We start from the raw sequence: 14,746 nt of genomic DNA, 5'->3' as shown, positions 1-14,746 counted from the left end.
TATATCTCTTAAGGGACGATACGACGCTATTTGCTTGCATGGAAAGATTTCAACCAATAATAAGTAAATGTATGAGTAATGTTAGGAAATACTAAGACAACCCACAAAATCTGATTTATATGGCCGTCTTATTTTATATTATATAGCAGGGTGGACATTCGTTCGAAGGAACCAACTTCATCAACTTTGCTAACTTTATTACATTCATTTCATTGCGTTTGTCTTTGTTGACGTCTTCTTTTCTCGTTTTTATGAGAATAAATGTGTTTTGCGTTCATCCGATTTGTAGTACAATAATACGCATTTGTTTATTGTTCATAGTTTTTTTAGCCATTATTTTACCAATTTTATAACATGACAGGACCAAACTTTGCCTTGCCTTGTTGTTGTACATAAGAATGCTGCACTTAGTTCTATTGTATTTCGCATATCTTAATAGGACTTTTTTACAGCTCTTTAACAGATGTATTTACGGAATGGATTAATTAAAACTGCTTATATGAATTGGGCATAAATAGAAATTTACGATTGTTTTGTTTGTAAGAAAAGCTAGGAATTTTTTTATGAGTATTTGCTTAGAAATTAGCATATTTTTAGTGTTTTTGTATTTTCGTATTCTGCTCTAATATACTTACTTTCTAGGAGGGTGAAGCTTTGTTTAGTAGTCCACACGGTCGCTTACCGCCAATTATCCTCTGGGTAGCCACTGATTCATTAATTGGCGTGCTTACAGGAGAAAGCGACAACCTGGCTGGGCCATTCTAACATACTCGGTTTAAGTTCTAAACTAAGTGAAGCTACAAACGAACGTCTGTCTTGGATCAAGCGGTTCCCTATTTTAACGTGCAAGCAATAATTTGATCCCTGCTGAGCGGGTTGTACGCTGAGCTTGGACCCACTTCAAACCAGCAGAAGGTTGCATATAAAAGGAATTGCACTATATTCGTTACAATATCTTATTCAGCCGATTATTTCGAAATTACAAATGGGATAGATTACTGTTCATCTCCATTCATAAAAGGTAAGTCCCGTCCTTACTCGTTATGCCTATGTTTTCTATACCCGTATTAGCTTGTTAAATAAGCAACGACGGTCTGGAGTAGGTATGTACGTACGTGTGTTTCATAGACGAGCATGTAGAACAGTAGGTAGTACTATGCTGCGGTTAAACGAATCATATCACGTATGTAAAAGCTCAGTTGGTTTTTATAACCATCAATCAGTTTTAGGTGCATTGGCAATACATCAAAATTAATATCCACATATTTTTGTTATTATACAACAATTACAGCTTTCCGATAGTCTCTGGCTATCGCGACGTAAGTAACTGGCGCGATAAACTTGGCAGATATTCTAGGCCGAGCTTTTCTTCCAATTTGCCTGTGCTTCTTTCTTTATTTCATTTATTATAATATTTTGCATAAAAATTGGCGGGACGGGACATAGATGTTTTATGCTGACTCCAAACGGCATCTGTAAGGCAGGTGAATATTCACCGAGAAGGTTTTCATGGCAGAAATACATTCGGATTGTTTGAAAACTCACTGTCGAGGGGCGGCCCGCTTAGAAGAACTTTTTTCTAATTATGATGTTCTTTTGGCCGGGAGTTGAATCAAGGTCCATCGATGTGGTAGGCAGAGCACGCTACCACCATACAAGGGAAATTTTTAATGTTTACTCTTAGTATAGATACGAGCATGGAAGCATGGAAGCATAGGAATAATAGATAAAGGATGTTTGACTTGTATGGAGCTCGGAAAGACGTTAGCGCGAAGCTCAGAAAGACGCTCGTTTGCGACAAATTCATCAACTTTATACTTCTATTTAGCTTATCTTATAGACGTCATATTCCCTTTCTCCATTCATCGCATCTTCTGATGCCTCTGATACCACGGCTATGACATAAGCTAAGCAGACGGAAAAAAAATTATATCGGTTATCACAAAACTGTTTCTAGTAAGCCTGTTGGCAGGGAGCAATAGAAGGATTCTATGATTCAGAGCCCTTCTGTGGACGCAGAAGTGCTAACACTAATAAAATCATAAATGCACTGTAAACAAAGCAGTACAGACAACACTGGATTGAATGCTTCGGCTAAATACAGGCCAAATCCTGTATACTCTCAGCAATGACAGTATGTAATAAACTAATTTATCTAAGCAGAGAGGATCTACGAAATCTTACTCTATATAACTAGGTAAAATTTTTCCCATGCCATAAAGCAAAGAGTCGGCACATTTGCCCTTTGGTAACCATGCCATTGTTGGCAGCCATAATTTCGAAATAGTAAAATACTTCCTTTATTCGAAAACTAGCACAAGCACAAACAACAAAATCCTTCGAGATAGCCCTCCAACAAGACGAGTCAGTCGATTGTTCGCTCTGTAACTGACGCCAGTTGGTAGGTTGAACTGGCAGGTCCATGGGGATCTTACATAGCCTGAACGTGTCCGTAGTGTTGACGACAGTTTGTAACACCAAGGGAATTTAATTCGTTTTCTCCCTGGTCCCTCCAGCGGATTCAGTCTGCTATCTTCATCTGCTTCTGTGGAGAGGTTCCGATAAAAGCACTTTCTTAACCCTAGCATCATTTTTGATACGCACAACATGGCTTAGGTAGCGTAACCGCTGCGTTTTTACTCGTAAACTAGGTTTAGGGCTGCGTAGAGCTCTTACAGCTCTTACAACTCCAGATTAAAGAAATCGTACGATAGGGGTTACATTGTCTGAAACCTCGTTTAGTTTTGAACGGCTCGGAGAGATTCTTCCTAATTCTGATTGAGCTGAGCTGAGTGTTGCTCAACACCTTTTTGCGGGGAAACGAATTTCAGACATTGCAGCATATGGACAGCTCCTTTTCGTACTGCCGAAGTCCTCTTTTAACCCTAGAATGTATACGTTGAGCCTCCGGGGCTCACTTGGATATATATTTCAACATATCTTATAAATTTGAATTATTTTTACAAGAGGCTTTTGGAATGCTATATCTGAATTATTTTAATCATAGTGGGCATTGACTTTTTGAAAAAAAAATTTTTTCTCAGAAATAAAAGCAATTTTGTATCAATTTTTATACATATGATGAGCCTGTGAGACTCATATGGCTCAACCAAGTATGCCATGCAAATTTATTTGAGCAATGACCGTTATTTTATGCATCTGAAGTGAGTCTATTTCATAGTAGGCATTGATATTTTGAAGAAAAAAAAAAAAAAAACAATCAACCAAATATGCTCTTGCAGAAGAGTAGTATTCGATTCGTGGTCAAGTGTACAACAATATTTGTTTATTGATAAGAAATAAATAATTTCGCTTCAAACTACAGCAGGTAATAAAAAAAAGCCCCGAAGAAAATATAGACATATCGGACAGCTGCAAGTAACTCCTTTTCCGGAAAAAATTGGTTTATATGGAATAGTTCACCACCCCAGCAGAACAAAGTTCGTGCACACAACTTAATGCGTTTTACTCCTGGTCTTATACAAAAATGTAAAATTTGGTCTAAGAAGAACGCTTGGGACAAATTTGCTACATCCGAAATGATCGACGAAATCATATTATGTACAAACAGAGAAGCTAGCCACTGGTTTCAGGCACAGAAGAAATATTGCTCAACCCTGGAGAAAGACGAAACTGAGGCATTTTTTGGGTTGCTCCTGATGGCTGGTGTGGAAAAAAATTGGGACACGCCCGTCTGTGAGCTTTTCCTGGATAAGACGGCAAACCATTTATACAAAGCTACAATGCCAATAAACCGATTCGAAAACATACGCAAAACACGTGCAAGTTTAATTCAGTATATGTTATCGAAGCAAGCCAAGTCCGGAATTAAATCCTTTTGGTTCTGTGAAAGCGATTCTGGTTATGCCTTTGATGGCCAAATTTATTTAAGTCGCCAGCCCGGAAATAAATTTCAACATAATGTAGCTGAGAATATAGTAAAATCCCTTGTTACTACCATACAGGATTCTGGGGGAAATCTAAATTTGATAATTATTTCATGAGCATTCCCCTTGCATAGGGTTTATTAGAAGCTGGAATAACAATTGTAGGAACTTTACGTAAAAATGAAAAGGAAATACCAGGAAAATTCCAAGCTTCTAAAGAAAGAAGCATTTACTCATCTCAATTTGGTTTCAAAGACGACTTAACATTAGTAAGTTACGTCCCGAAAAAAAACAAAGCGGTTATATTACTAAGCTCTATGCATCACGATGATATTTTTAATATTGAGAATGTAACTATAAAACCAGATATTATGAAGTTCTATAACAAAACTAAGGGGGTGTAGATCATATCGACCAAATGGTTGGTAATTATATATGCAAGAGGCAAACAAGGCGTTGGCCTATGGCTGTTTGGTATAATATAATGGATCTTGGATCTCTGAACGCCTTTTTGATATCTTTTCAGGAAAATCCCGCCTTTGCAATTGGGATACGGCACAAAAGGCGTATCTTCCTAAAGGAACTAGCAATTGAGTTCGTACTTCCATTTATGAAGCGGAGAGCACAAAGTTCAATCAAATTGTTTAAATTCATAAAATGGCTATGGAAAATTTTATACAGACTGAAGAAGAAGCAACGACTAAGAATGATGCTCCGCCGACAAAAAAGAAAAGATGTGAATTCTGTCCTTCCAAAATAAATCGCATGAGCAGACTATTTTGCGACAAGTGTGCTAAAAGTATTTGTAAACAACATTCATTACTGCTTTGTGAAACATGTTCCAATTGTACTAATTAGCACATAATTTTTTGTATTTATATAACCATTACACGTATTTGTAATAATAAAAAGAAACGATAAACGAATTAAAGTTTTATCCCAGTAATATTTTGTTTTATTTATAAGTAAACCCATACTTCTAGTACTTGAGCCCCTGAGGTTCATCGTATGTATAACTGCAGTTTTTTTACGCATGCATCCTAGGGTTAAATCGACAAAGAGGTGATGTGTGTTCATTCTTTGCCAGCGGGCTTTTTCTACGATTTGAAGCATTGTAAAAATCTGGTCAATGGTAGGTTTACCAATTCTGAATCTGCACTGATAAGGGCCAATCGGCTGATTCACGGTGGCCTGCAATCACTGGTATGATACGATTGACATGACCATATACGCGATATTAAGAAGGCTGTTTCCGCAACAGCTGTCGCAGTTTTCCGTATCGCCTTTCTTGTGGACTGGGAAAGGAATATTTGGATTTCAATCGTAAGGCATGCACTCGTGCGACTATATTTTGCAAAGGAGCTGACCCATGCACCTTACCAACTCCACGCCGCCATGTTTGAATAGCTCCTCAAGCAATCCATCAGCGCCTATAGCCTTGTGGCTTTTTAATCTGGTTATTACTGTTCTGACTTCATCACAATTGGGTGACGGGACATTTATTGGATCATCATCGATTGCGGCACCGCAATTCATCTGTATGCGGTAAATCGCTGTCTCTATTTAGGAGACCAAAGAAGTGTTCCCTCCACAATATAAGTACTCTCTTCACATCGGTTACAATGTCGCCGTTTTCATTTTTATTTTTTCGTAAAATTTTCGGGCGTTATTCCTGGTGGCAAGCAGCTCAAGCTCCTAGTGCTCATGCCTTTGTACCTCTGCTTTTTTCTTCTTGTAAGGGCATCTCGCTTCCCGTTTCAACTGGTGGTAGCATTCATAGACTATTCTTTTAGCGCTATCTTTCAATGTAGCCCTGTAGGCAGAGTCTTGTCTTTTGGTTTCAAGGCGGCATTCTTTATTAGTGGAGATGACCGCTTTATCAAGCTACCGCTTTTTGATTTACCCACACCACCACCTGGAAGTAGCGAGCTTGAACCGATTGCATCAGATCATTTTGGGTATGGACGAAGCCATTACATCCTTTCTATAATTGCCATGTCAACTGCGACTATGTTAAATTTTAATCCTTATACAATTATCGATGTTTAAAAGGTCAAACTTATCGCCTACCCTTATTGCACGTGGTCGTAGTTCTTTTTCATAAAGTTAAAGAAGCGGTTACATTTCTCATATACCTACAAGGAGGCCCATATTCACAGGCGTTATACTACGAACAAGGTAATTTCAATTACCATAAAATACAATTTTATTAACAATTGACAATAATGCCCCTAGCTAGCTATAAAAAATATTGGTATTTAAGGTCAACATTGCGTATGAGTAATCAAATAAATATACAATGTGTGTGAGAGGTTCGGTTGTATGCTATTGGACTTGCTAGCCATAGCAACTGAGCTAGCATTTATTTTATGTTGCCGTCAGGGTAAACAATATATTTAATGGACATCCCTGCAGTCAAAAGCCAAAGTAGTTTGGAATCATTCTAGTTCATTGACTAGAATTTTATGGGGTTATTCATACTAGTCATATTTTGAGTAGTTCATTGACTAGAATTTTGTCGCGTTCATCATACTAGTCAGTTTTAGAATAGTTCATTGACTATAACTTTGAAGTGCTATTCATACAAGTTATTATTTGAATAATTTATACGACTGGAATTTCGTCTATCGGACTCGGGGAAATGCGCGAGTGCTTTCTGTAGCCAATTTGCAATGCATACTTCAGTTGACAATGCTAGATATCGTCCAAATCAACGGACACATAAACACAAGCATGGCGAGTCGACCCTCACCGTTACCTCAATAGAAGTTAAAGAAGCCATTGAAAATGCTAAACCTTACATATCAATAGTCCCAGGTGGAATACCTATGCCGATGCCAAAACACCTTGGCCACGAAGGTATCAGCAGCCTAGCACATGTTTTCTACTTGTCATTAAAAGCCTTCGCTATTCCGGAATAACGGAGAATGATAAGGATAAACCCAATACCAAAAACTGGAAATGAATTCAGTATCGACCGATATTATCTCTTTTCTCACTAACGGAATTGTTTAAAGCCGTTATGGTTCCCTCAATTAAATGATATTCTTCGGTTATCCAGCCATCGGCATGAATTCCGTAAAGTGCATATCACTACCAACGTTCTGAACTACATTAGCACTTATTATAGGACGGTGCTAGTGCAGATTGGCCTGTTTTGACACAGTCAACCACGACTGGCTCGTTCCTTCTCCGTTAGATAGATATGTAATTTATTGAGGATTGTGACCTAACCTCCTTCGTACCACCTCATACAAGCCGACTTCCTTGATGAGCCCTAGCAGTTCCCTTGGCTTGATGGCAGTTGCAGTTTTGAATATTCGCCGCCCCTAGGCAATACATAAATTGCCGCCCTTATTTTCACAATAACAATATATAACACAATGATTGCGATTTTCAGTGCTTTATTACAGTGTAGTTTGTTATTAATTAACCTTAGCTTTTTTCCAAACATTCCTCATTTACATGTCTTAATCGGGGATTGCCCGTATTGCTTTAAATGTATGAAAACATTTATTTGAGCAATTTTTAATTTTATAATTTACTAGCAGACCCGGCAGACGTTGTTCTGCCCTAAATTTGGCCTATCTGCATACATCTTAATAAGCTTTCCAGTCGGCAGTGTTTGGCAAGCGCTCCGAGTGTATTTCTGCCATGAAAAGCTCTCAGTGAAAACTCATCTGCCTTGCAGATGCTGTTCGGAGTCGGCATAAAACATGTAGGTCCCGTCCGGCCAATTTGTAGGGAAATTCAAGAGGAGCAGACGCAAATTGGAAGAGAAGCTTGGCCTTGGATCTCTTCGGAGGCTATCGCGCATTAAATGTATGTATGTATGTATGTTTTCCCGTCTAACTCTGCCCTACCACTCTACACTTTTCCTAATCTTTTTATTCACTCCTCCCTCCGTTTTTTCGCTTCATCTCCATCTTCATCTCATTCTATCTATTTCTCAGCCTCTTTCTCTTTTTCTTTTCTCTCAAGTTTTTCTCCTTCTTCTTCATCTCTTATTGCCAGTCCCAGAGGGTGGTATGTATTTGGTTCCAGTCACATTTCGAGTCTTAGTCCCAGTCCCACTCCGAGTCTCAGTCTCAGTCCCAGTCCTAGTCCTAATCCCAGTCCCAGTCCGTCTCTGGTATACTTCCCGGAAAAAAAGCATCGTAAATACTAATATAGGCAAATTTATATACAAACTTTCAGGCAAATCGAATAGGACGTATGTAAATAGGTATGTGGGTATTATTAATTCTTGTCTTTATTTCGGCTTCGCATGCATATTTATCAGTTTTGCCAGGTTGATGCGATTAAATCGAATATCACAATGAAATTTAGAGCTCTCAAACAGCTTTCATTTGATATCCATAATACACACACATTCTAGGGGTATCCGAGTCCATGTTTTGGCCTATATCTCGAGACCCTAACCTCCCAGTTGTATGAAAATTATCCTGTACTATAGCACTCATTCATTTGATTTGATACACATATTGTATAAACACATTCTAGGGGAACCCGAGTCCACATTTTGGGCTATATTTCGAGACCCTAACCTCCCAGTTGTATGAAAATTATCCTGTACTATAGCACTCATAACAGCTTTCATTTGATATCCATATTTTATAAACACATTCTATGGGTACCCGGGTCTACGTTTTGGGCTATATATCGAGACCCTAGCCCCCCAGTTGTATGAAAATTGTTCTGTACTATAGCACTCATCAACAGCTTTCATTTGATATCCATATTGTACAAACACATTCCAGGGGTACCCGAGTCCACGTTTTGGGCTAGAACTCGAGACCCTAGCCTCCCAGTTGTATGAAAATTATCCTGTACTATAGCACTCACAACAGCTTTCATTTGATATCCGTATTGTATAAATACATTCTAGAGGAACCCGGGTCCACGTTTTGGGCTATATCTCGAGACCCTAGCCTCCCAGTTGTATGAGAATTATCCTGTACTATAGCACTCATCAACACCTTCATTTGATATCCATATTGTATAAACACATTCTAGGGGTACCCAGTTCCACGTTTTGGGCTATATCTCGAGACCCTAGCCTCCCAGTTGTATGAAAATTATCCTGTACTATAGCACTCATCAACACCTTCATTTGTTATCCATATTGTATAAACACATTCTAGGGGTACCCGGGCCCACGTTTTGATCTCAAGACCCTAGACACGTAGCGAAAAAAAAGGTAGACGTTGGCCGATTCTCAGACCTACCCAATATGCTCACAAAATTTTGGTGCAGCCATTTCGGAGGAGTTCAGCCTCTAAAACCGTGACAGAAGAACTTTATATATTAGATTTAATAATTTGGGAAAAATTTAAACAGCGTGACATCAGGACGGACAAGGCGAAAGCTGTTTCGATTATATCTTTTAAATCTCTTCAGAGCCTTTTCTCCCGGGAGTGGGATTTGAACCCGCACTCCTACGATGGTTAAAGTGTTACAAACGCATTCAGCTATGTCATGCCTTAGTTGTTGTAAACTATAGACAACATTGGTTAATTCGGTGTAGTTCTATATATAGAACAAGAACAGCAACAATACCAAATTTCTTTGAAACCGACTTACCAACAAGCATAACTTTAACACATAATTAAATAGAAGAATGTAGTGTGTAAAAGAATAAAATATGCAAAGAAGGCAATTGGGAAAAACTTTACAAAAACTAAGCCATGACGTGGCTGAATGAGTTTGTAACACTTTAATCATCGTAGGAGTGCGGGTTCAAATCCCACTCCCGGGAGAAAAGGCTTTAAAGGCACTTAAAAGGTATAATCGAAACAGTGACAGCCGTTGTCCGTCCTGATGTCACGTTGTTTAAATATTTCCCAAATTATTAAATAAATTCCTTATTTACATTTCTTTGCGTCTAGATTTTTCACCTGCGAATTCACAAACGACATCATCACAATCGATAGATAAAAACAATTCTGATTCTATCATCAACAACGCAAGAGCATTCAATTTGTCTTCACCCAATGAAGATCTGAAGTACTTTTTCACGCGTTTTAAAACAAAACGACCAATCTGCGCTGCAATTTGCGATAGGAAATGGAACAAAAATTTGAAAAGCAATGCCAACATTGTTGTCTCAGTATTTTCAACAGTTCCAGCGGAGTATAATTTGAAATATTCATTTCGATGCAGTATGCCTTGAAAAAGAGCAGTTCACTTCCCGAATTTTCCTCAAGATCTTGGGTGTGGTTGTTGCCCAATATGGTGGATTTCTTACGTAATCCTTCGTTGCTTAGATGTTGATGGTTGTAGATGGAATAGAAGGGCTTGAGCTCAATATTTGCATCGAATGTACACTCGATTTTTTGCAGTGATGTCAATTGTGGTATCCTATTAGATGATTCTGATTCTCAGGGTTAAAGGTCGGCTGTTTCTTTATGCCACGCACAGGCCCACTGTAAGGTATCTAAGGCGCGTGATTAGAAGTTTTATGCAAACGACTGATATGCGGAAAAATAATTTACAGCTTCATTCTGATTTCGAAATACATAAAAAAGAATGAGTTATGACTATCACTATATCACTACATAGTATAAAACAAAGTCGCTTTTTCTGTCTCTATGTCCCTTTGAATTCTTAAACCTTTAAAACTGTTGAACGGATTTCGAAGCGGGTTTTTAAATAGATAGAGTGATTGAAGAGTAAGGTTAATATGTATAATCACATCCATTAAATAGTGGAGAAATACTGTTATTTTTGAAACTAATGTGATGTCGTAAATAATTATATATATATATATAAAAGAAAGTGGTGTTAGTTGCACTACTTACAACTCAAAAAAGGATGAACCGATTTGGCTAAAAATTGGTGGAGGGGTAGCTTAGAACTAGAAGACGGACATAGGATACTTTTTTATTCCGTTCTGCCTAGGGTCTTGAGATGAAAACGTGGACCTGGGTAATCCTGGGATGTGTTTGTACAATATGGGTAATTTTCTTACCTATTTGTGACTATGCTCTCGATATATAGGCCAAAACGTGGATCAGGGTAACACTAGGATGTGTTTTTTTTACATTATGGATATCAAATTGAAGCAGTTGATATGTGCTTTAGTACAGTGTAATTTTTATACCGCTAGGTAACTAGCTTAGTTGCTTAGAGCTTTAAAGTAATTTTCATTGCGATACTCGATTTAGTCACATCAACCTAGCAAAACTGATAAATATGCATTCGAAATCGAAATAAAACATGAGCTAATAATACCCACATACCTATTTACATACGTCCTATTCGATTTGCCTGAAATTTGGAATATAAATTTGCCTATATTAGTATTTACGATCCTTTTTTCCGGGAAGCAGACCAGAGACGGACTGGAACTGGGATTAGGACTAGGACTGGGACTGAGACTCGGTATAGGACTGGAACAAAATACATACCATCCTCTGGAACTGGCAATAAGGGATGAAGAAAAATGAAAAGAACTTCAGAGAAGAGAAAAGAGGGATTCAATATGGGAAAGTTCTGGCCATGGTGAGTCCATAAACTTAGCAATGCGCGTTGAATTGCATCACATTCCAAGAAGATATGGTCCCCCGTCTTCGCTGATCGATCACAAAATTGGCATGAGTTATTCAGTTATTTTTACTTTTTATACTCAGAGTGCTTTGCGCACAGAGTATATTAACTTTGATTGGGTAACGGTTGGCTGTACAGGTATAAAGGAATCGAGATAGATATAGACTTCTATATATAAAAATCATCGGTATCAAAAAAAATTTGATTAAGCCATGTCCGTCCGTCCGTCTGTCCGTCCGTCCGCCTGACCCTTAACACGATAACTTGAGTAAATATTGAGATATCTTCACAAAATTTGGTACACGAGCTTATCTAGACCCAGAATAGATTGGTATTGAAAATGCGCAAAATCGGATGACAACCACGCCCACTTTTTATATATATAATATTTTGGAAAACACAAAAAACCTGATTATTTAGTAAATAATACACCTAGAATGTGGCACCGCCCAATTGTGATAAAATGAATTGTACAAATATTATTAATCATAAATCAAAAATCGTTAAACCTATCGTAACAAAATTCGCAGGAGGAGGTTGCGAGGTTAACGAAAGCGGTTAAGGACGACGCCCACTTTTATATAAAAGATTTTTAAAAGTGTCGTAGACGATATAATAAGCTATATCTTAGCGAAAAAGAGCTTTGTATCAATAGAATTTTACTTTCTAAATTGAATTATAACATTAAATTGGAAGACACTAAAATTTTTGAAAATGGGTGTGGTACCGCCCCTTTTATGACTAAGCAATTTTCTATGTTCCGGGAGCCATAACTCGAAGAAAAATTAACATATCGTAATGAAATTGTGTACACATATTTTTCTTATAGCAGAAAATATTTCTAGTAAAAATGGATGGGATCGGTTATAGACCACGGAAACTTAGATATAAAACAAGTTTAAAGGGGTCGTAGACTAGAATAGTAAGCTACAACTTAGAAAAAAAATAGTTTTGAATCAATGATATTTCACTTATTTTATTGTAAGAGGAAATGGGGAGAAATTTTTTTTAAACGGGCGTTGCCACGTGTTATGTAGAAAAGTAATTTATCTGAAATGAAATGTACAAATGAAGCTCACGCTGAGTATATAATGTTCGGTTACACCCGATCTTAGACACTTTTACTTGTTATATATGTGTACGTATTTTTGTTAAAATTTATTCCATAGTATAATGTATTATTATTTATTTTTTTTTTTTAGACATACTTTTTATATATATGAATTATAATGAATAAAATGAATTTGAGTTAACTTATCAATTTTCAAGTAATTTTTCAACCCCACTAGAACTAGTAAATTAACTAGTAGGATGCTGATGCAAATATCGACTAGTATCGATTGTTGCTACAATGATGCATAAACTGAGTAGTATGTCAGCTGGTATGTTGATGTTGAACACACTAACTAGTACGTCAATTGTTATGATATTGGTGGTTATGCTGACTAGTATGGCATCTGGTACGATCTTGATGTATATAATGACTAGTTTGTCAATTGGTATGATGCTGATGTAGGGATTGGCAACTGATATTTCGTAGGATATCGCCGTGTTAAAAATACCAGTTGCTAATATGGAAAAATTACAGAACACATATTAGTTGAGATCTTTGGCAAACCAGTATTATTCTAGTAGACAGCTAGTTGGTTTGGCTGCATGGATTGTACATAGTAAATACATAAATGTGCATTTATATAAAATGTTCTCTTTTTCGCTTTCACTGCGATCCATGGGTCTCTTCTTGTAACAAAATGTGCGTAGAAATGGTTTAATTTTACGCATCATTATCTTGCTTAACACTTTTTGATTGATCAGTTAACACCAAACAATTAGGAGCGAATTTGTAGGGATTTAATTTTAATTACACTAAATATATACGAACATGTTTAAGGCAAAAAATAACAAACAAATTGGTTAAAAAAGCGTGGAAAAGTTTGTGTACCATTCTACTGTCATTTTTTTTTTTTATTCACGACTGCTTCCCATGCTAAAATAAAATGAACGTAGCAATAGGAAAAAAAATTTTTTTTACAACGAAATGAAGTAATACCTTAAAAAGTTTAGAAAACGTTAACGGATATGAGCAAGCCATAAATATTTTTTATTTCACCTCAATTCGCATACAAAGTATGTGAATGGACATTGGCGAGGTGATATTAATGAAAATGCCAGCAAACATAAAATAATTTAATAGCACTCAATAAGGAAAATAAGCTCATAACTTTTGAGGACACAGGAAATACTTAAAGTTTGATGACGGTTATTACGAGATTGAAAAAAAAAACAAAAATGTGTACCTATGCGTACCTTTGCGGTCAGAATCTTAGAAGTGCTAGCAGATTATTCATTTAATCCTTGTGTTACCTAAACGGCATTTGGTGACCTTTTTTACTTTGAGTTTCTGATATCTCTTAAAAGGAGACAAATTTTGGCATTTCCTTTCATGACTTTGTGTATTAAACAAAATTCCTTCTAAAAAGCCTAAAAAGAAATATTTAGCTTAATCCAATAAGTGATAATAAACAAACGTACGTGGTCGCACCACAAGGTCATTCCGTGGCCAGAGCTGTTGTTCATCATATAAAAAATAATAAAAATTATAGTAATTGGATACTACAGACGTGCGCGGTTCCTGGTAGGGGGGGGGGGATGTAATGACTGTAATGAAATATATAATACTAATCTACATAGTAGTTTCTTATCACAAAACGGATTTTTACTATCACCCCGATTCTAGTGTGGTAACAACATTCTTCACCACGGTAACGAAATCATGTGGCAACTTTTATACCCTTTTGGTATTCTACCCGCGAAAGTAGCCGGATAATTTTTTGCCCACAAAAGTAGGTGGTTACATCGAAATAATCACACAAAGGCTGTTGTTTAGAAAAAGGCAAAACTGAAAAATTAAGAATTGTAAGCGCAAATAAGTAAAGATAATAGTAAAAGAGTGTTGCCTCTTGCTATACATATTTATTTACATTATGTACTTTCACAGAATAAATTACAATATACCTATGTAGAAACTTATCCTGCATAGTATGCATATACACATCGTCCCGTTTATTCGTTATCCACGTATCTACAAGTGAGACATTTTTGGTAAAGCGAACACGGTTGCCACACCATGTTTTCATTTGGAATCAAAATTCATCGAAAAGAGGACCAAATTTTTGTTTTAGTTTATTAGTATAAAATAAAAAATTTTAGGATGTGTCCATATAAAATTTTACTAAATATAGTGAAGACTTTCTTTTAATTTAAGCGGAACGAACAAATATATGTGCATGCAACCAAAAATGGTTCTATAT

General features: G+C 36.8%; 1 pseudogene; it reads left to right on the top strand.

The window, feature by feature from the left end:
- Nucleotides 1-14,475, top strand: part of LOC137248708 (CCR4-NOT transcription complex subunit 4-like) — a 69,236-nt pseudogene extending 54,761 nt beyond the window's left edge.
- The last annotated feature ends 271 nt before the right edge of the window (nucleotides 14,476-14,746 follow it).

The sequence above is a fragment of the Eurosta solidaginis genome, chromosome 4 (assembly GCF_040869045.1).
Source record: "Eurosta solidaginis isolate ZX-2024a chromosome 4, ASM4086904v1, whole genome shotgun sequence".
Taxonomy (NCBI): Eukaryota; Metazoa; Arthropoda; class Insecta; order Diptera; family Tephritidae; genus Eurosta; species Eurosta solidaginis.
The sequence above is the reverse complement of the archived record's forward strand: the minus strand, read 5'-3'. Positions and strand labels throughout refer to the sequence as shown.